The following is a 20306-nucleotide window of genomic DNA, read 5'->3' as shown; positions in this document are numbered from 1 at the left end:
GTTAGGGAGGTTATTTGGAAAAGGGACTAGAGACTGAATCGGGACCTTCGCTGACCCGGCCCTACAGTCTCGTCTCACAAGAGCGGGCTCATAACTGACCGGCTGCTCAGCAGGCTCTGTCGTCAGAGGTAGACGTGTGCCCCGCCCTGAAGACGAGCAGCTCTTCCCAGCTGACTGCTCAGACTAGTCTCTAGCTAGACAAAGCTGCTCATGGGGTGGGCACCTTCAGTGGCAACCCAGAGAAGGCAATGCTGAGGGTATGGAGAAGTCCAAGAGTAAATGAGGGAGAGGCACATAGAGGTAAGGCCTAAATCCCAACAACCTTAGTCCCAAGCATTTCTGCCTTCAAATGATCAGAGAGAGTCATGTATTTCAAGAGGCCGTTCGAGAGCTAGGGTGCATGTAGTTCCTGGCCACGAGCAAGGCTGAGTTCAGTGTCGACTCTGGCAGGGGCTGGGAGTGGAGTCTCACGTCCCTGAGTCTTCATGACAGAGTGAAGGGCAATTTTGGCAGAAAGGCAAATGACTCAGAGCTTCCCTTGTTTTCCCGTGTCCTGAAATACAACGCTGGAGGAACAGATCCCGCGCCACGCCCCCTGCACAATTCTGCTGCCAAGAACATGGGAACGCAGCAGAAGGGCCAGGTGGGCCTGAGAGCTCCAGATGGCTTCTGGATGAGCCGGGATGTAGGCCATTGTGGAAGCCATCAGACCACTCACAGTGCAGCGTGGGGGCTGTGAGACTCCTAAAGGTGAGCAAAGAAGGAAGAGAAAGACAGGGAAGAGCAGGGGTACTGAAGGCCACGCCGCCAATTCTGAGAGAAATCAAGGCTTGTAACGGGAGAGAGCGAAAAGAGACACACTGGGGAACACTACAAGAAATGAAGATGACATGGGTGTGCTGGTGCATGCCTGTGACCTCAGCACTCTGGAGGCTGAGACAGGAGATGGCCACAAATTCAAAGCCAGTATGGTTTGCATAACAAGTACCATGCCAGCCAGGAATACATGGCAAGACCCTGTCTTAAAAGGCAAAAGTAATAATGATGATGAAATAAATAAATCTTTTTTTATTTTTATTATTTTATTTTCAAGGTAGGGTCTCACTCTAGCCCAAGTTGACCTGGAATTCACTATGTAGCCTCAGGGTGGCCTCAAACTCATAACGATTCCCCTACCACTGCCTCCCAGGCACTGGGATTAAAGGCATGTGCCACCATGCCCGGCAAATCTATTTTTAATATCACTAATTAAAGCACTTAAAAATATTTTCTGGCCAGGCATGGTGATGCATGCCATTAATCCCATTTATATTTATATATTTTTATATATATTTATATATCTGGTTTTTGCTTTTGTTCCAAGATAGGGTCTCACCTTTTAGGCCTGGTTGGCCTGGTATTTGCTACATAGCACAGGTTGGCCTTCAGTTCACAGCAATCCCCCTATCTCAGCCAACTGAGTGCTAGGATTACAGGCATATGCCACCATAGCTGGCTGCATTTAAAACTTCTCAGGCTATGGGCTGGAGAGATGGCTTAGCGGTTAAGTGCTTGCCTGTGAAGCCTAAGGACCCCGGTTCGAGGCTCGGTTCCCCAGGTCCCACGTTAGCCAGATGCACAAGGGGGCGCACGCGTCTGGAGTTCATTTGCAGAGGCTGGAAGCCCTGGCGCGCCCATTCTCTCTCTCTCCCTCTATCTGTCTTTCTCTCTGTGTCTGTCACTCTCAAATAAATAAATAAATAAATTTAAAAAAAAACTTCTCAGGCTAGGCATAATAGCATAAGTCTATAATCTTAGCAACCAAGAGACAGAGACAGAAGGACTGCCATGGATTCATGACTGGCTTGGTCTACATAGCAAGTTCCAGACTGATCAAGACTCAAAAAATGCAAATAATCAATTTAGTTAAATAAACAAAAATCTTAAATAACTTCTTTTGGTTATTGTTTTCTTGAGGTAGGGTCTCATGGTAGCCCAAGTTACGATTACCAGGCTAACCTCGAACTCACAACTATCCTCCTACCTTTTCCTCCTGAGTACTAGGATTAAAGCATGTGCCACCACATTCAGCTAAATTCTTAAATAGCCTTTTAAAGAAATTAGTGTGTGTGTGTGTGTGTGTGTGTGTGTGTGTGTGTGTGTGTATACACCTGGGTCTCTTATCACTGCCAGTGCAATGAACACCAAATACGTAACACCACTTTTTGTGGTTAGCTTTATGTGGGTGCTGGGGAATTGACGTCAGGCCAGCAGGCTTTGTAAGCAAGCACACAGCTCATTTATGCACATGTGGAATCTAGAGGAGAACACTGGGTGTCTTCCTCTATTGCTCATCCATGTTATTAAAATTTTTCAGTGCCAACAAGTTTTTGGCCAGGAAGGCCACCAATGCCCCCAAAACATTACAGGCTAATGCCAAGGCTCTTTTTTTTTAATTTTTTTTAAATTTTTTATTTATTTGCCAAGGCTCTTGGTTGTCCACCAGAAGCAGATGGTAAGCCGGGCATGGTGGCGCACACCTTTAATTCCAGCACTTGGGAGGCAGAGGTAAGAGGATCGTCTTGAGTTTCAGGCCACCCTAAGACTACATAGTGAATTCCAGGTCAGCCTGGACTAGAGTGAGACCCTACCTCAGAAAACAAAAAAAGAAGAAGAAGAAGAAGAAGAAGAAGAAGATAGAAAGACTGTACTGATGACTCCACATACTTGGGCTGGAGATCACCGAGAAATCTAGCTGGAGCTGGCTAGAAGCCTCCTCCCTGTTAGGATGCTGGAAAGAGCTATGCAGCATGTAACCTTTGGTAGGAGAAAAGTCATCAACGGTGTCAACCAGCAGTGGACCCCACAAGCTTTATGGCGGGACAGACAGACCACATGTACCAACTAATGCAACGGTGGCATGTCTGTTGTGGGGGAAATGCTCTCAAGGAAATTCATGTCTGGTACTGAAAACCTAGTCAAAAGCCTATGGCTGAAGAGATCAAGAGCCCTAGGAGGAAAGCTACTACTATTGTCTGACTAATAGATATATTATGCCCACCAAACTGCCCTCTAAACACTGATTTTCATGTCCATATATTAATGTTATTCTCACTTTTGGTTACAGAAGTTTCTCCTTTTGGATGGCAGTGACCTGGAATGACGCAAAACTCAGAGTGCTGAGAAGTGACAGTGGCGTGTTCAGCACTAAGTGACACACGGCTCAGGGACCACTGCGGAAGATAGAGCAAAAAGAATGTAACAGCGGGTGTGGTGACGCACGCCTTTAATGCCAGTACTTGGGAGGCAGAGGTAGGAAGATCCTAGTGAGTTCAAGGCCACCCTGAGACTACACAGTGAATTCCAGGTAAGCCTGAGCTAGAGTGAGACCCTACCGCCAAAAAAAAAAAAAGAAAGAAAGAAAGAAAGAGAGAATGTAAGAGCTAAAATAAGGGGAGGCGTGTTGACAATACAGAGTGGCCTTGATATTCCTGCCCTCACAGAGGCTGACACTACATACAGAAGACCTGTATAACAGGAGGGGAAATGATGACAACAAAATAGAAGAGAGTCAAGTTGGAAAAAAGAAGGGATCCAGTGGAAGAGGAACTGGGAAGGGAGGAAAGGAAGGGTCATGGGAGGGAATTATGGTCACAGTACATTACCTATATTTATGGAAGTTGTCAATAAAGTTTAAAAAAGAAACAAAATTTAAAACAATGTAACACGCAGCTCTCATGAGCACCAGCAGAACCTTGTTCCTTCCCATCCCTACTTGAGAAGCTAAGGCGGCCTCTCCAAGCTGTCTGCAAACAAGCTCATCTCCTGCCACTCAGTGGTTACAGGCAGCTCGCTGAGGGGTCAACCACCCATACAAAACAAAAATCAATACTTTTTTTTTTATTAGCTGTTTGTTTTTTAAGGTATGGTCTCACTGTAGCCCAGGCTGACCTGGAATACACTATGTGGTCTCAGGCCGGCCTCAAACTCACAGCAATCCACCCCCTACCTCAGCCTCCTGAGTGCTGGGAATAAAGACATGTGTCACCACACTTGGCCACTCTTATTTTGAAAAAACAGAGGGGGCTGGACAGATGGCTTAGCAGTTAAGCGCTTGCCTGTGAAGCCTAAGGACCCTGGTTCGAGGCTCGATTCCCCAGGACCCACATTAGCCAGGTGCACAAGGGGCACATGCATCTGGAGTTCATTTGCAGTAGCTGGAGGCCTTGGTGTGCTCTCTCTCTCTCTCTCTCCATATATATATATTTGCGCTTGCCTGCAAAACCTAAGAACCCAAGTTGAATTACCCATAACCCACATAAGCCAATGCACATGGTGGTGCATGCATCTGGCTTATGTGGGTCTTGGGGAATTGAACCGGGATCCTTTGGCATTGCAGGCAAACACCTTAAATGCTAAGCCATTTGTCCAGTCCATAAACAAGATATTTTAAAAAAATAATTACATGAAAAAAGTACAGATAGGCCTTTATTGATAAATACAAACTAACCTTTAAATGCAAGAACTGGTTTCTGTACTTATGCCATACATAGAATAGTAAACATAAGAATAAAGTTATCTAAGAACAAACACAACACAGTATTCAGTCCGGTAACGGCGTCATCATTTAGTTATGTATAGATAGCATTTGGACCACGGAAGTGTCTGGGTGAAGACGTATTTGGCAGGCTGGCACTCAATAGATGTAGTATCATATTGTGACACAAGATGGCGCCAGTGACATTGAATTAGAATGCGAGTCTTCCACTAAGGGCAACCAAGGTCAAAAACAACCCAATGTGAAGATCTGATTTAGAACATTTGATGCAATTCGAAGAGACAAAAGGCAAAACCTTCTACGTCCTCTATGAAATAGTTGGTGTAAAGCTGGGCGTGGTGGCACACACCTTCAATCCCAGCACCTGTGAGGCAGAGGTAGGAGGATCACTGTAAATTGGAGGCCACCCTGAGACTACGTACTGAATACCAGGTCAGCCTGGACTAGAGCAAGACCCTACCTCAAAAACTAAAATAAAAATAAAGTACTTGATATAATACCTAACACAACTTGGAAATTTCTAGGAAAAGATCTGATTTAAAAATGATTTTCATTCATTTAACAAATGCTCTAGACTACATGTCAGATACTATTTACAGTACAGTAGAGGGAAAAACAGGATTTCACCCTTAATTTCAATGAGGGCATTTTTTCACTGATAAACTTGATTTTAGAGCTCAGTAATGAAACAAAACTAAAATAATGGCAAAATCTCTATTTCACAGAATTATTCTGGTTCCAAAAGGGGCACTCTTATCAAGTGAGTATCTAAAAATGAAAGAAGAAAGGAAGGAAGGAAGGGAGGGAAGGGGGTGAGGAAGGAAAAGAAGAAAAAAGAAAGAATGAAAGAAAGGAAAGAAGGAAGGAGGGAAGGAAGGAGGCAGGAAAGGAGAGGAGAGAAGAGGAAAGAAGAAGAAAGGAAAGGATAAAAGCAAAAAGTAAAGCTTTCCAAAAGGCTTCTGGTTCTAAATTGCTGCGATGTTATTTCTTATATAGTCTCTAAGCTAGAAATCACAGCCCCCGGATGAAGTGTGTCACAGAAGAAAGTTCTGAAAATACTGGACATTACAGAATAATATAACCAATAACAATGACACAGCTATTTTTCCATCTGCTATGGCTCAGGCCCTGTGAATACTATGGCAAGTTAAACAGACAACCATGGAGCTAATGTAGGAAAAAGCATAAAGATTAAATAAATACAAACTAATTTAGTCAGTGACAAACATCTCTGGCATCATTATTTCCGTCGCTGTGTTAGTTTGCTAGCACTGCCATAATAACACGGGTGGTCAAATACCATCAAGTTATCTTCCCACAACTCTGAAGGCTGAATTCCACGATCAAGGTAGACAGAGCTGCCCTCAAGCAGTACACAGCCCTCCCCCATCTCTCTTTTAGATGAGGGCCTATTCTAATAGCATCAATTTTAATGTTTTAAGCATTTATATATATAGTTTTATTTATTTATTGGCAAGCAGAGAGAGAGAGAGAATGGACACACCAGGACCTCCAGCCACTGCAGACTACTCTAGGCTGGGCATGGAAGTGCAACTCCAAATGCATGCACCACTTTGTGCATCTGGCTATGTGGGTACTGGGGATTTGAAGTCAGGTAATTAGGTTTTACAAACAAGTGCCTTAACTGCTGAGCAATCTCTCCAGTTCCTAAAATCACTTCTTTAAAGACCTTTTCTGCAAATAAGCCTATATTTTGAGGTCCTAGAGATTGAGACTTCAAAATACAAGGGATAATACTTTAAGACATTAGTATAGGCAATAATTTTTTTAATTAAGATATCAAAAGAACATCCATCAAAAGCAATGGGATTCTGCCAAACTAAGGAGTTTCTGTACAACAAAAGGAACTATACCAGAAGAAGAGATAACCTGTATGGGATGCAGAGGTGGCTCAGTGGTTAAAGGCACTTGCCTGCAAAGCCTGCCAGCCCCAGGTTCAATTCCCCAGCCACCCACATAAAGCTGTATACAAAAAGTGGCACACACCTGGTGCTCATTTATAGTGGCAAAGAAACCCTGGTATACCCATGTGCCTGTACACACACACACACACACGAATTAAAAAAAAAAAAGACAACCTACAGAATGAGAGAAACTATTTGCACACTATGTATCTGACAAGGGATTAATACCTAGAAAATACAATGAACTCAAACCAATTTATAAAAAAGAGCAAATGACATTTCTCAAAAAATTATGCAAATGGCCATCAAATATATGAAAACATGCTGACCATTACTACTTATTCAGGAAGTATAAGTCAAAATCACCATAGGTCGGGCATGGTGGCGCACGCCTTTAATTCCAGCACTCAGGAAGAGAAGGTAGAAGGATCACTGTGAGCTTGGGGCCAGCTTGGGACTATAAGTAAATTCCAGGTCAGTCTGGGCTAGATCGAGACCCTACCTCAGCCCACCAAACCTCCTGCTCAAAAAAAGTTAACAATTTTAAAAATGTATAAACTAGAGTATACAATTCAGCCCATAGCAGTAACACATTTTCTTACACCTCCTACCACAATACTCAGCTGACCTCCATTCTCTCCAGCCTGGGCCACTGCCCTTGCCTTGGGCTGACATTCTGCTTCCCCTCTTACCAGCCATCCTCTCTTCACAGAAGCCACAACAAGCATTCTGAAAGAAAACTCATCCATTGAAAAACTTGATACTGTATTGGAAATTGCCTACATCAGAGACAAATCATTTTCCTTTATACCAAATAAAACTGGAGAATTAAAAGTACATAACAAAAAATGTATAGTGTTTTATATGTCACCTATCTCAGTATTAATGCTTCCCAGGAAAGGTTGCTAAAAATTTTAGTGAGCTAGGTATGGTGGTGCATGTCTTTAATCCCAGAACTTGGGAGGCAAAGGTAGGAGGATTGCCATGAGTTCAAGGCCAGCCTTAGACTACATAGTGAATTCCAGGTCAGCCTGGGCTAAAGCACAACCCTACCTTGAAAAACCAAAATAAATATAAATAATGTGAATTCTTTTTAATTCTGCTGTGGTAATAAATTGGTATTGTGTATTAATCCTGTGGATGTCTCCTGGTTATCATTGTCCAAGCAGCCAATGGCTCTTGTTCATGAAAAAGTAAAATAAGGGCTGGAGGGATGGCTTAGAAGTTAATGTACTTCCCTGCGAAGCCTAAGGACCCAGGTTCAATTCTCCAGGTCCCACATAAGCCAGATGCACAAGGTGGCTCATGCATCTGGAGTTTGTTTGCAGTGACTAGAGGCCCTGGCGTGCCCATTCTCCCCCCGGCCCCTCTCTCTCTCTCTCTCTCTCTGTGTGTGTGTGTGTGTGTGTGTGTGTGTGTGTGTGTGTCCCTCTCGCTAGTAAATAAATAAGTAAAAATGAATCAGAAAAAAAAATTTTAAAAAAGAAAAAGAAATGTGAAATGAGACCCTACCTTGAAAAAAAAAGAAAAAAGAAAAGAAAGCAAGCAAGCTCACATGACAAGTCCTTTGCTTGCTTATAACCCTGCAGTGGCTTCCCAACATACTGGGCTGAATTTTTCTTGACTATAATGCTCTCCATAGGCCCCTGCTACCTTTTGGGATTTGATATCATTCCCCTGTAACTGAACTCTGTCCTCTGCTTTTCTCTAACACACTAAGCTCATTCCCTTTCATGGGACTTTTATATTTGCTCGTCCTTAATTCTTCATTTAGCTGAATCCTTGTAATCTTGCCTAGGATCTTGCACATGCTAAGCAGGTACTCCGTCCCAGAGCTATACACCAGCTCTTCAGTGTAATATCCTGGCCAGGGGCGCTGGAGCACATGTTCAGGACCTGGTGCATCCTAGGCTTGACCATCTTCAAGGAGCAGCATCTCCTGGCTCCTTCCAGTCTTCAAAGTTACCTCTAGAGCAGCTCTCCCCAACCAGAACTCCTAATCCCCCACATCCCACCTAACAACTGCCCATCTCTAAGGTCATGATATTTTATTTTCTTGATAGTATTTTTGTTGTACCATCCTGTTTCACGTTTCAGCACTTATTAGTGTCTAAAATTATATTTATTTAGTCCTATTTACTAAAATGGTGCCTCTCTTTCCTCTGAGGTGCAAGTTTCAGGCAAGTGGAGCCCTGTCTTTTTCTTCCACAGCAACATTACCATAACTAAAAACAGTCCACACATAGTAAGAGCTCAACAAATATGTGTGAAGAATAAGATAAGAGTGGTTAACAGGCTGAAGAGAGGGCTTGGTGGTTAAGGCACTTGTCTGTGAAACCTAAGGACCTGGGTTCAATTCCCCAGGACCCACAAAGCCAGATCCACAAGGTGGTATATGCTTCTGGAGTTCGTTTACAGTGGCTAGAGGCCCTGGTGCACCCATTCTCTCTCTCTTTCTCTCTCTCTCCGATCTGCCTCTTTCTCTCTCAAATAAATAAAATTATTTTTTAAGTAGTTGTTATCAGAGTATGGGAAGGATGTGGGTGAAATAGATCAATGAGAGAGGATGGTTCAGGGGTACAGTGGTGCACTTGGGTAAGAAGAGTAACTGTAATGTTCTGTGGCACCATAGGATAACTATGGTCAGCAACAACTAATGAAATATTTACAAATAGTTAGCAGAAAGTATTTTGAATGTTCCTAACACAAAGAAATGATCAGTGTCTGAGGTGCAAGATACGCCAATCAGCCATACCTGATCATTAACACTGTTACACGTCAGACGTCAGACCCCACCCCTAAATAAGTAGAGTGCAGCCTTTAAAAATAAAGATTGCCGGGTGTGGTGGCACACACCTTTAATTGCAGCACTCGGGAGGCAGAGGTCGGAGGATCGCTGTGAGGTTGTGGCTATCCTGAGACTACATAGTGAATTCCAAGTCAGCCTAGGCCAGAGTGAGACCCTACCTCAAAAATCTGAAAGAAAATTAAAAAAATAAAATAAAAAGATTTCTTTGTTTTGTTGTTTAAAAAATTTACTTATTTATCTGCAAGCAGAGAAAAAAGAGAGAATGGTTGAACTAGAGTCACTTAGTTGCAGCTGGCTTTATATAAGCACTGGGGATTTGAACCTGGGTCAAATCCAGGTTGGCAGGCTTTTGTAAGCAGGCCTTTAACAGCTGAGACCATCTCCCCAGCCCAGATTTAAGGTTCTGTTAGTTAGTTTGTTTGTTTTTAAACAAAAAGCTGCTGGGTGTAGTGATGCACACCTTTTTTTGTTTGTTTGTTTGTTTTTGTTTTTCGAGGTAGGGTCTCACTCTGGTCCAGGCTGACCCGGAATTAACTCTGTCATCTCAGGGTGGCCTGGAACTCATGGCGATCCTCCTACCTCTGCCTCCCGAGTGCTGGGATTAAAGGCGTGTGCCCGGCTGATGCACACCTTTAATCCCAGCACTTGGGAGGCAGATCGCCATGAGTTCCAGGCCACCCCTAGTCTACGTAGTGAATTCCACGTCAACCTGGGCCAGAGTGAGACCCTCGAGAAACAAACTAATAGTGGCACATGCCTACAATCCCAGAACTTGGAATGTGGAGCCAAGAGGATCAGGAGTTCAAGGCCAGCCTCAGTAACATATTGGGCTCAAGGCCAATAAGTAATAAGGTGAGCATGGTAGCACACACCTTTAATCCCAACACTTGGGGAGCCAGAAGTAGGAGGATCACTGTGAGTTTGAGACCATCCTGCGACTACATAGTGTGTTCCAGGTCAGTCTGGACTAGAGTGAGACCCTATCTCAACACACACACACACAAATAAATACAATAATATTGAGCAGTGAATTAATCTGTAAACTTCATAGACTAAACATGTTGTTTGACTAAAAGGCACTTTCATACACATTCACTCATTTAACCCTTACTGTCTATATCAGTCCCCACTGGGAGTGGGGAAGGATTAGATCCTGAGAAGCTGCTGACTCACCCTGCTAGTGACATAGCTAATATGGAGCAAAATGGGAAGCTGACCTCCAACCTCTCTCAGTACCTTTTACAACAGCACCCTCTTACACTAAGTTACGATTTTTAAAATTTTTGTTACTATAATAAATGGGTCTTATCTTTCATTATTTTATCTGTTTTTGGTTTAGTTTGGTTTGGTTTAGTTTTTCATGGTAGGGTCTTGCTCTAGCCCAGGCTGGCCTGAAATTCACTATGTATTCTCAGGGTGGCCTCAAACTCATAGTGATCCTCCTACTTCTGCCCTCTCAAGTGCCAGAATTAAAGACATGTGCCACCATTCCAGGCTTCTGACTTTTTTATTGACAACGTTCATACATGTACATAGTGTATTTTAATTTTTTTATACTTTATTTATTTACTAGAGAGAGAGAGAAAGAAAGAGGCAGATATAGAGACAGAATAGGCATGCTAGGGCTCTAGCCTCTGCAAATGAACTCCAGACACATGTTCTACCTTGTGCACCTGGCTTATGTGGGTACTGGGGAATCAAACCTGAGTCTTTAGGCTTTGCAGGCAAGAGCCTTAACCACTAAGCTATCATCCCTCTAGCCCACCTTTTAATTTTTTAAATTATTTATTTATTAAAGGGGAGCAGATAGGGAGAGAATGGTACATATGTATTCTGATCATAGCCCCCTCCTATTGCTTTCTTGTGTCTGTCCTCCCATATCCCATTACCACCGAACCCCTTCTTTCCAACTATGGCCCTGATTTCTGTGTAACAATGTTACTTCCTACTTTACTAAACTTCTCTTACTTTGCAGGAATTTTTCCATTGAATCCCCTGGGTTTTCTAGCTTTTTAGTTATATGTCTATAATTTTGCTTTCTCTTATCTTTTCTACCATTTCATGTCCAATATTTACATTTTTGTTATCACCTGTTCAATTATGTTGGTTCAGGCCTCTTGTTAATACTAAATTGCAGTGGCAAATGTAGATATCTTTATCTTGGTCCTAATTCTAACAGAAAAGTTGCTATGCCTCCTCATTAAATAAGAAATTCAATTTGAAGCTGACATATTATTTATGCTCAGGAAATATTCCCCCAATTTCTACATTATTAAGATTTTTAAAATGTGTGTATTGAATTCTGACAAATGCCTCTTAACTATCTAGTGATTTTTCTACTAGGATGTAATAATATGATGTACTACAGTAATACATTTCCCAACACAGAAGACCATTTTTACATTCTTAAAATAAACTCCAGTTTGCTTTAATGTACTACTGACTATTTTTTTCTCTTTTTTTTTTTTCAAGGTAGGGTTCCACTCTAGCCCAGGCTGACCTCAAACACTGTAGTCCCAGGCTGGCCTTAAAGGGGTGTACGGCCACTCTCAGCCTGCTACTAACTTTTGTGGCTAATATTTTATTTATAATTTCAAAAAATATTTTATTTTATTTACTTATTATAAAGATAGAGAGAATGGGCATGCCAGGACCTCTAGCCACTGCAAATGAACTCCAGAAGCATGTGCCACCATGTGCATCTGGCTTATGTGGAATCTGGGGAATTAAACCTAGGTTCTTAGGCTTCAAAGGCAAGTGCCTTAACTGCTAAGCCATCTCTCCAGTGCTATTTATAATTTTTGTATAGATATTCATTAGAAAATTGTTCTGCACGTTTTTAAATTTTATTTATTTATTTGAGAGAAAGGCAGAGAGAAAGACAAATAGACGAAAAAAAAAAAAAAAGAGAAGTGATGTGCCAGGGCCTCTAGCCATGGCAAACAGACTCCAGATGCATGCACTACCTTGTGCATCTGGCTTACAGGTATATTGGGGAATCTGGGTCCTTAAACTTCAAAGTTATGTAAGTGCCTTGGTAGCTATGCCATCTCTCCAGCCCTGCTGTAGGTTTTTTGGTCCAATCTTTACTGAGTTTTTAGTATCAACATGATATTCATTTCATAAAAAGAATTCATATATTCCTTTCTTTTCCTACCTTCTGAAAGATTAAGGACCACTAAGGTTAGGCTTGATGGCCCAGGCTCAATTCCCCAGTAACCATGTAAAACCAGATACACAAAGTGGTACATGTGTCTGAAGTGCATTTACAGTGGAAAGAGGCCTTGGTGTGCCCATATTTCTAACCCCTCACTCTCTGCTTACAAAAAAAATAAATATTTTTTAAAAATAAAATAGAACTGGGCTGGAGAGATGGCTTAGCAGTTAAGCACTTGCCTGTGAAGCCTAAGGACCCTGGTTCAAGGCTCAGTTCCCCAGGACCCACGTAAGCCAGATGTACAAGGTAGCACACGCATCTGGAGTTCGTCTGCAGTGGCTGGAAGCCCTGGCATGCCCATTCTCTCTCTCTCTCTCCCTCTTTAAAAAAATAAATTAAATTAAATAAAACAGGTTTTCCATGGAGCAGGACTAGATCTCTCTCTCTCTCTCTCTCTCTCTCTCTCTCTCTCTCTCTCTCTCTCTCACACACACACACACACACACACATTCCCCTGGCAAAAGCTCAGTTACCTGGTCTGGCTACACCACAATCCCCAGCCCCTCTCTATGTGCAAGGGAGTGTGGGAGTTGGTGTGGGCTATGTACTCAGATGAAGAGAACAGAGAATGAGACCACTGGCTCTACCAGGGCACACCAGAACATGAATTACTAGCACTGCTGGAGATGGGGTAACTAAGAAATTCACCACCACGTTCCAAATGCTGGTATACAAATGGGGTTGGCATGCCATATTTGGCTTAAACTATGTCGTCAGGATTTGGGGGCTAACAATACTGGCCATGTTAGGCAAGAAGGCCCCTGAAAAAAAAATGTACAATTGCTTTTCTGAGGGTTCCTGCGCTTTCTGCTATGTGACCTGCCTCCCGGAGCACAGCGGCTTGAAGCAGAGGGACCTATGTGACCTCACGCTGGCATCCCCTAAAGGCTTTCAGGAGACCCTCTGAACTTGTCTGGCACTAGCTCCGCTCAACAGAGGCACTCTGCTAAATATTAACGAGTGACCACAGCAGACTTTTCCTCTGTCTTCCTGAGGAGTTTGGAAACAAGACGTACAGAGAGAGATGCTGCTGGACGAGGGGAGCACACCCAGGGAAGGCAGTAAGGGATCAGAGGCTGGGAGGGCGCAACGGCGGAGGAGGCAGTGCCACTCACACCGGTGAGAAGCACAGGAGCGGTGTCACAGCACGCTAGCTGGCCAGAGATAACACGGAGCACCAGCGACTTGACACACTAAAGCCCCCGGACCCTGCCAATGGCTTGTGCTGTGGTGGGTCATATCCCCTCAAGTGGTTCCACTCCTGAGCGCTCAAGTCCTGCGGAGCTGGTGCTTAGAAGCAAACCTGAAACAGACCCTGCATGCTTTTTCTTGGCAATATTTAGTTCATGTTTCCGTTTCTTCTTCTTCTTCTTCTTCTTCTTTTTTTTTTTTTTTTTATTTTTTTTATTTTCTGAGGTAGGGTCTCACTCTAGCCCAAGCTGACCTGGAATTCACTACATAGTCTCAGGGTGGCCTCGAACTCATGATGATCCTCCTACCTCCGCCTCCCGAGTGCTGGGATTACTAGGATTACAGATGGGCGCCACCACGCCCGGTACATGTTTCCTTCCTACCTTCCTTCCTTTCTTTCTTTTTTTTTGAGGTAAGGTCTCACTTTGGCCCAGGCTGACCTGGAATTCACTATGGAGTCTCAGGGTGGCTTCGAACTCTCAGCAATCCTCCTAGGCATGCACCACCACTCCCAGCCCTCATGTTTCCTATTTGATAGTATCTTTTTTCTTATCTATGAAAAATAAAAATAAATTTGAAAACAAAAAAAGCTTGAGTGCTACCATGGAGAGTGTTAATGTTGTGTGAAACAGAGTCTTATGTATCCCAGATGGGCCTCCAATTCCTCAGACAACTTAGCACTCCTGATCTCCTACCTCCACCACCCAAGCGTCGAAATCACAGGCATGCGTCACCATGTCCGGCCTTGTGCTGAGTTCTTCACTACTCTAAGTTCATGTAAGGAAGCTACTCTTCATATTATTTCTCTTTAACTACATCCTTACATCAACTTGCACTAAGAAAACTGAAAGGCGATTTGGACCTGTGCAGGATGAAAAGCATGACCAACAGAGCATGGAGGTGAGTCAGGTTTCCCAGAATGCCTGCAGACGCAGCTGGGTTCACAGGAACATTCTCTCAAGCTCATGAGAATACTGCCCTAAATACGAAACCTCCTCACTCCAGTGAATCCTGCATACTACTTCCTGTGAAGGAGAACTGCTTGGCACTGCAGGAAAGTAAGAAGTTGGAAGCCAGAGGGCACATCCCCAGAGGCCACAGGACTTAAATACCCAGAGGCCCCGCAAGTACACTCCCTGAGACCACCAATCCTCAAAGAGCCTCTGGCTTCCATATTTTAGCAGTATGTTAAAATGTACCCCTGTTCTAGACGATACAATTGTCAGCTATCTATAACGCAGTCGACCAAAGATGGCCTCCAGTGATACCAAAAGGTTTGCTTACCAAAATAGTAAATTAAGTACCTTAAGCTGGTCTTATGATTAGAGACTTAATGTTTTGATTTTTTTTTCAAGGTACGGTCTTGCTCTAACCAGTGATGACCTGGAATTCATTATGTAGTTTCAGGAGTTTCAGGCTGGCCTCAAACTCATAGTGATCCTCTCCTCCTACCTCGGCCACCTCCTGAGTGTTGGGATTAAAGGCAAGTGCACCACACCAGGCTTAATGTTTTGATTTTTTTTTAACTATTTATTTATTTGAGAGAAAAAATGGGTGTTTCAGGGACTGTAATCACTGCAAACAAACTCCAGACACATACATCTGGCTTTACAGGTACTAGGGAATGGAACCCGGGTCCTTAGGCTTTGAAGCCAAGCGCCTGAACTGCTAAGCCATCTCTCCAGCCCAATCTAATGCTCTGATTTTTAAAATTTTTTATTTATTTTAGAAAAAGAGAAGATAATGGGTACATCAGGGCCTCTAGCTGCTGCAAACAAACTCCAAACACATGCCACCACCTTGTTCATATGGCTTATGTGAGTCCTGGGGAATAAAACCTGGATCCTTTAGCTTTGCAGACACGTGCCTTAACTGCTAAGCCAGCTCTCCAGCCCTAATGTTTTGATTTTTAATCAGGTATGTTATCCATTCAAAATATTGTTATGTAATTCCCTTTTGTAATTATTCCCTTCTAATCCTGTGATTTCTTCTACTACTCTCTGAAACCTTACTTTACCTTTTTTTTTTTTTTTTTTTGGTTTTTTGAGGTGGGGTCTCACTCTGGTCCAGGCTGACCTGGAATTAACTCTGCCATCTCAGGGTGGCCTTGAACTCATGGCAATCCTCCTACCTGTGCCTCCCGAGTGCTGGGATTAAAGGTGTGCACCACCACACCCAGCTACTTTACCATTTTTAACTTTTTTATATTTACTTATTTGCAAGCAAAGATAGACAGAATGGGCATGCCAGGGACTCCTAAAGCATGTGCCACTTTGTGCATCTGGCTTACGTGGGTACTGGAGTATCAAACCTGGGGTCCTTAGGCTTCATCCCTCTAGCCCTTTAATACATTTTGGTGGGGGGAATTTCGAGGTAAGGTCTCACTCTGGCCCAGGCTGACCTGGAATTCACTATGTAGTCTCAGGGTGGCCTCGAACTCATGGTGATCCTCCTACCTCTGCCTCCTGAGTGCTGGGATTAAAAGTGTGTACCATCACACCCAGCCATTTTTTTTAAAAAAATTAACTTTCACCATTTCTAATAAACTGTATTTCCAAAGTCAGTCAGAATGGATTTTGTTGTTGTTAAGCTTGGTGGGTTTTTTTTTGTTCTGTTTGTTTTTGAGGTAGGCTCTCATGCTAGCCCAGGCTGACCTGGCACTCACTCTATAGTCCTGGGCTGACCTTGACCTCACAGGGATTCTCCTACCTCTGCCTCCTGAGTGCTAGGGTTCAAGGTGTGTGCCACCAGGTCCAGCTTATTGTGGAGATTTTTTGTTTTGTTTTGCTTTGTTTTGTTTTTGTTTTGTTTGGAGGTGGGATTGGTTTTTTAGGTAGGGTCTTGTCCTAGGCAAGGCTGACCTATGTAGTCTCCGGCTGGCCTTGAACAATGATCCCCCTATTTCTGTCTCCAGAGTGCTGGGAAAGGCATGTGCCATCATGCCCGGCTCCCTCTCTCTTTCTTCCTTCCTTCCTTTCTTTCTTTTTTTTTTTTTTTTTTTTGGAGGGAGGGCCATAGTGGGAAGCAGTCAATGCAGAGAATCATAATGCTAGTCAAGTGCTGAAAATAAGTGGTTGATGGGTGCTCCCCTCTACCCTGACCACACACCTCATCCCCTCCAGGGCTAGGGAACATCGCAGAAGATGGGACGGAGTGCTGTGGAGCTCTGGCGTTGGGACAGACAGTCACTGCACTCTTAACTTCACACTAGATGTAGTTAGCTATATAGGACCTGCACATGAAGGGGCCAATCAATTGTCTCTGATAGAAAGGAGTTAAGGACAGTTAAAGGTAGCCAGTGGTAGAAGTCCTCATCTTCTGAGGAACAGCCACTACTAGTAAGAGACAAGAAGAATGACTGTAGACAGACTAAAGAGGGCATGGGAGGGTGCCGGGGAACACATATGATCAAAATGCAGTAATATGTGGGGCTGTCGGGATGGCTCCACATTTAAAGGCACTTGTTCATAAAGCCTGGGTTGGATTCCCCAGTACCCATGTAAACTCAGACGCACAAGGTAAAGCATGTGTCTGCAGTGTATCTGTAGAGGAAAGAGGTTCTGATGTGCCCATATTTACTCTCTCTCATATAAATGTTTTTTTTAAATGCAATATACATATGAAAATTCCCCCCAAAAAAGCCAAATTAATAAACCATTATCACAAAACACAGAAATAAGTAAAAAATTCTTTGAGGGTTTTATTATGTAAGACACAACACGTATTATTCAGATGAAACAGGAAAATGAATATGAATTTACTTGATGAATATAAGGTGGAATAATAATAAAGCTAATACTCTGAGCATTAAATCCCTAGCTCACTGCTCCATGATAATACTGTTCTAAGAGCTTTAAAAATGTCCCCTGACAGCTGTGGTTTTCAAACGTTTTGGTCTCACAATTCCTTTTATACTTTTAGCCATGTCTCAGTTATATGGAGCTATATTTACCAAATTACAATTAAACTTTAAATCTTAAACATATTTATTCACTAATACATTTAGAAATAAATAAATTATATATTATATTAAATAACATATATTATATGCATAATAATATATAATATCCATAATATGTATAAATAATATAATTTTATGAAAGTTTTATTTTTGTTTACTTATTTCATTTTGGTTTTCAGAAATAGGGTCTTGCTCTAGTCCAAGCTGACCTGGAAGTCACTATGTAGTCTCAGGCTGGCTTTGAACTCACAGCCATCCTCCTACCCCTGCCTCCTGAGTACTAGGATTAAAGGTGTGCACCAGCAAGCCTATCTAAAAGTATATTTTTTTAAACAAAAATAAATTTAACTGGAAGAAAGGCATGTTTTATACTTGCAAACCCCTTTCACGTCTGACTTAGAGAAGACAGCTGGAGTCTTGTGTCTAGCTCTCCATTCAGTTTGTTGTAATGTCACCTGTCATGTAGCTTTTGAAAAATCTTCAGTATAAGCTCATGAAAAAAAAATGAGAACAAAAGTAGCTAATACTGCCTTAGCTTTATTAATGCACACAGCTCTGACTGCACAGTTACTTGAAAAGGTTTTGCTGACACACACGGGTTCTTCAAACTACTCTGAGAACCTCGTGCTTACACTACTAGTCCTGTAAGACAAATGTAAAAGATGGGGCAAGAAGAAAACAGGAAAATTACTTGCCATCACAAAGCTGAGCCTTGAACCCAGGAAGCCTGAATGTAGAGCTCAAGGCTGCTCCTCCAAGGGCTAAGGAGGCAGAAGGGACCAATTCATAGTGTTTCCAAGTGGCGAATAACCCACCGCTTGTCTGGGACACAGGCTACCAGGCTTCTGTTTAACATGCGACACATTCAAATGAAATCTTTCAATCTGCACAGAAGAGACAAGGAGAAGGGAGAGAGACCACTACAAACTCCTTTCAAGGCAACGCAGGTGTGCCTGAGGTGAACGAGCAGCACACCTCCGCTTGGACACAGAGCACATGGGGTAGCATCAGTGCGCTGGCCACCACACAGCACTGGCCATGTGTGTCTCTGGCCTCTACAGCACACAAAGATACTGGTTTTTGTTTTCTGTTTGTTTGAGACAGGCTTTAGTCCAGGCTAGCCTAGAACTCACTATATAGCCAGGCTAGCCTTAAACTTGTGGTGATCCTCCTGCCTTAACCTCCCAAGTGCTCAGGTTACAGGTATGAGATACCACACTGACTGCTCCTCGCATGTGAGTGGGTACCCATGCATGGACAAGTGCATGTGGAGGCCTCAGGTACTGTTCCTTGGGAATGTCATTCATAGTTTTTGAGACAGGGTCTTTCATTAGCCTGGGGCTTGCTAAGTAGGCCAGGCTGGCTGGCCCTAGGGTCTGCCCGTCTCTGCCTCCCTAGCACTGGAATTGTAAGAGTGCTCCAAGCCCAGCATCTTTAGGAGGATTCAGATCTTTATGTGAGAATCAAAGTCAGGTCCTCATGTTTGCAAGATGAGCACCTTGCTGATGGAGCTATATCCTGAACCCTACCAAGACACTTCTTTATACCACTCAGTCTACACTGAATGCTGTCTTTAATCCCTAATCAAAATGTTTAAAGAATAATTAATAGTATCTATCAGATACTAAGGCATTTTATAAACTGATGGCAATTGATACAGAAATAAACCAGTATTGATTGACTGAAAGTAACTACATTAGAATCCAGTTGATTTGAATGCGAAACATCCAGGACAAACACATTTAAACTTGAAGTTAAACAACCCTCTGAGCTAAAGAAAGGAGGGTCCTTCCCAGATGGAAAGTGACACTGAAAGGAATCTCTCATGGCCACCAGCTGAACGGATCAGTATCACAGAATCCAGTTGAAATTAGTCACTCCTACAAAATGTAGCCTAACATATAGAAGATCTAACAATACAAGCATCAAATAAAAAATAAAACTGTTCAATAAGTCAGAAATAGGTCTATTTAGACTTTCACTTTCAATCATGGGCCAAAATAATATCCAGACAGATGAACTGCCTTTACATATGGAGAAAGAGCCAAGAGTGAGCAAGGCAGGAGGCGACCCTATGCATCATGGCATTTGCAGGGCCTCCCCTGGGGACGGCACCCAGTCAGCTTGGAGAATGCTGCTATATAGAGGAGACAAATTTGACTTCCGACTGTGCTGCTCATGTCTTCCCACCTCAGAAAAGTTGTTCTGTGTCTCAGTCTTCAGTTTCCAGTTTATAAAGCATGATTCAGGCTGGAGAGATGGCTTAGCGGCTAAGTGCTTGCCTGTGAAGCCTAAGGACACTGGTTCGAGGCTCAATTCCCCAGGATCCACGTAAGCCAGATGCACAAGGGGGCACACGTGTCTGGATTTTCATTTTCAGTGGTTAGAGGCCCCGACATGCCCATTCTCTCTCTCTTTTTATGCCTCTTTCTCTGTCTATTGCTCTCAAATAAATAAATAAAAATAAACAAAAAATTTTTTTTAAAAAAAGAATGATTTATGCCAGGTGTGGTGGCTCATGCCTTTAATCCAAGCACTTGGGAGGTAGGAGGATGAGTGTGAGTTCAAGGCCACCCTGAAACTACATAGTGAATTCCAGGTCAGCCTGGGCTAGAGTGAGACCCCACCTCCAAAAACCAAACTAAAACAAAACAAAAAAAAAACGG

The 20306-nt window shown here is 42.9% G+C and overlaps 1 protein-coding gene across 2 annotated transcripts in view; it reads right to left on the bottom strand.

Annotated features, from left to right (window-relative positions):
- Efcab2 (EF-hand calcium binding domain 2) overlaps positions 1–20306 on the bottom strand; it is a 114329-nt gene that overhangs the window by 47673 nt on the left and 46350 nt on the right. The window lies entirely within an intron of this gene.

This window comes from Jaculus jaculus, chromosome 1, assembly GCF_020740685.1.
Source record: "Jaculus jaculus isolate mJacJac1 chromosome 1, mJacJac1.mat.Y.cur, whole genome shotgun sequence".
Lineage (NCBI taxonomy): Eukaryota > Metazoa > Chordata > Mammalia > Rodentia > Dipodidae > Jaculus > Jaculus jaculus.
This window is presented reverse-complemented; position numbering and strand designations above follow the sequence as displayed.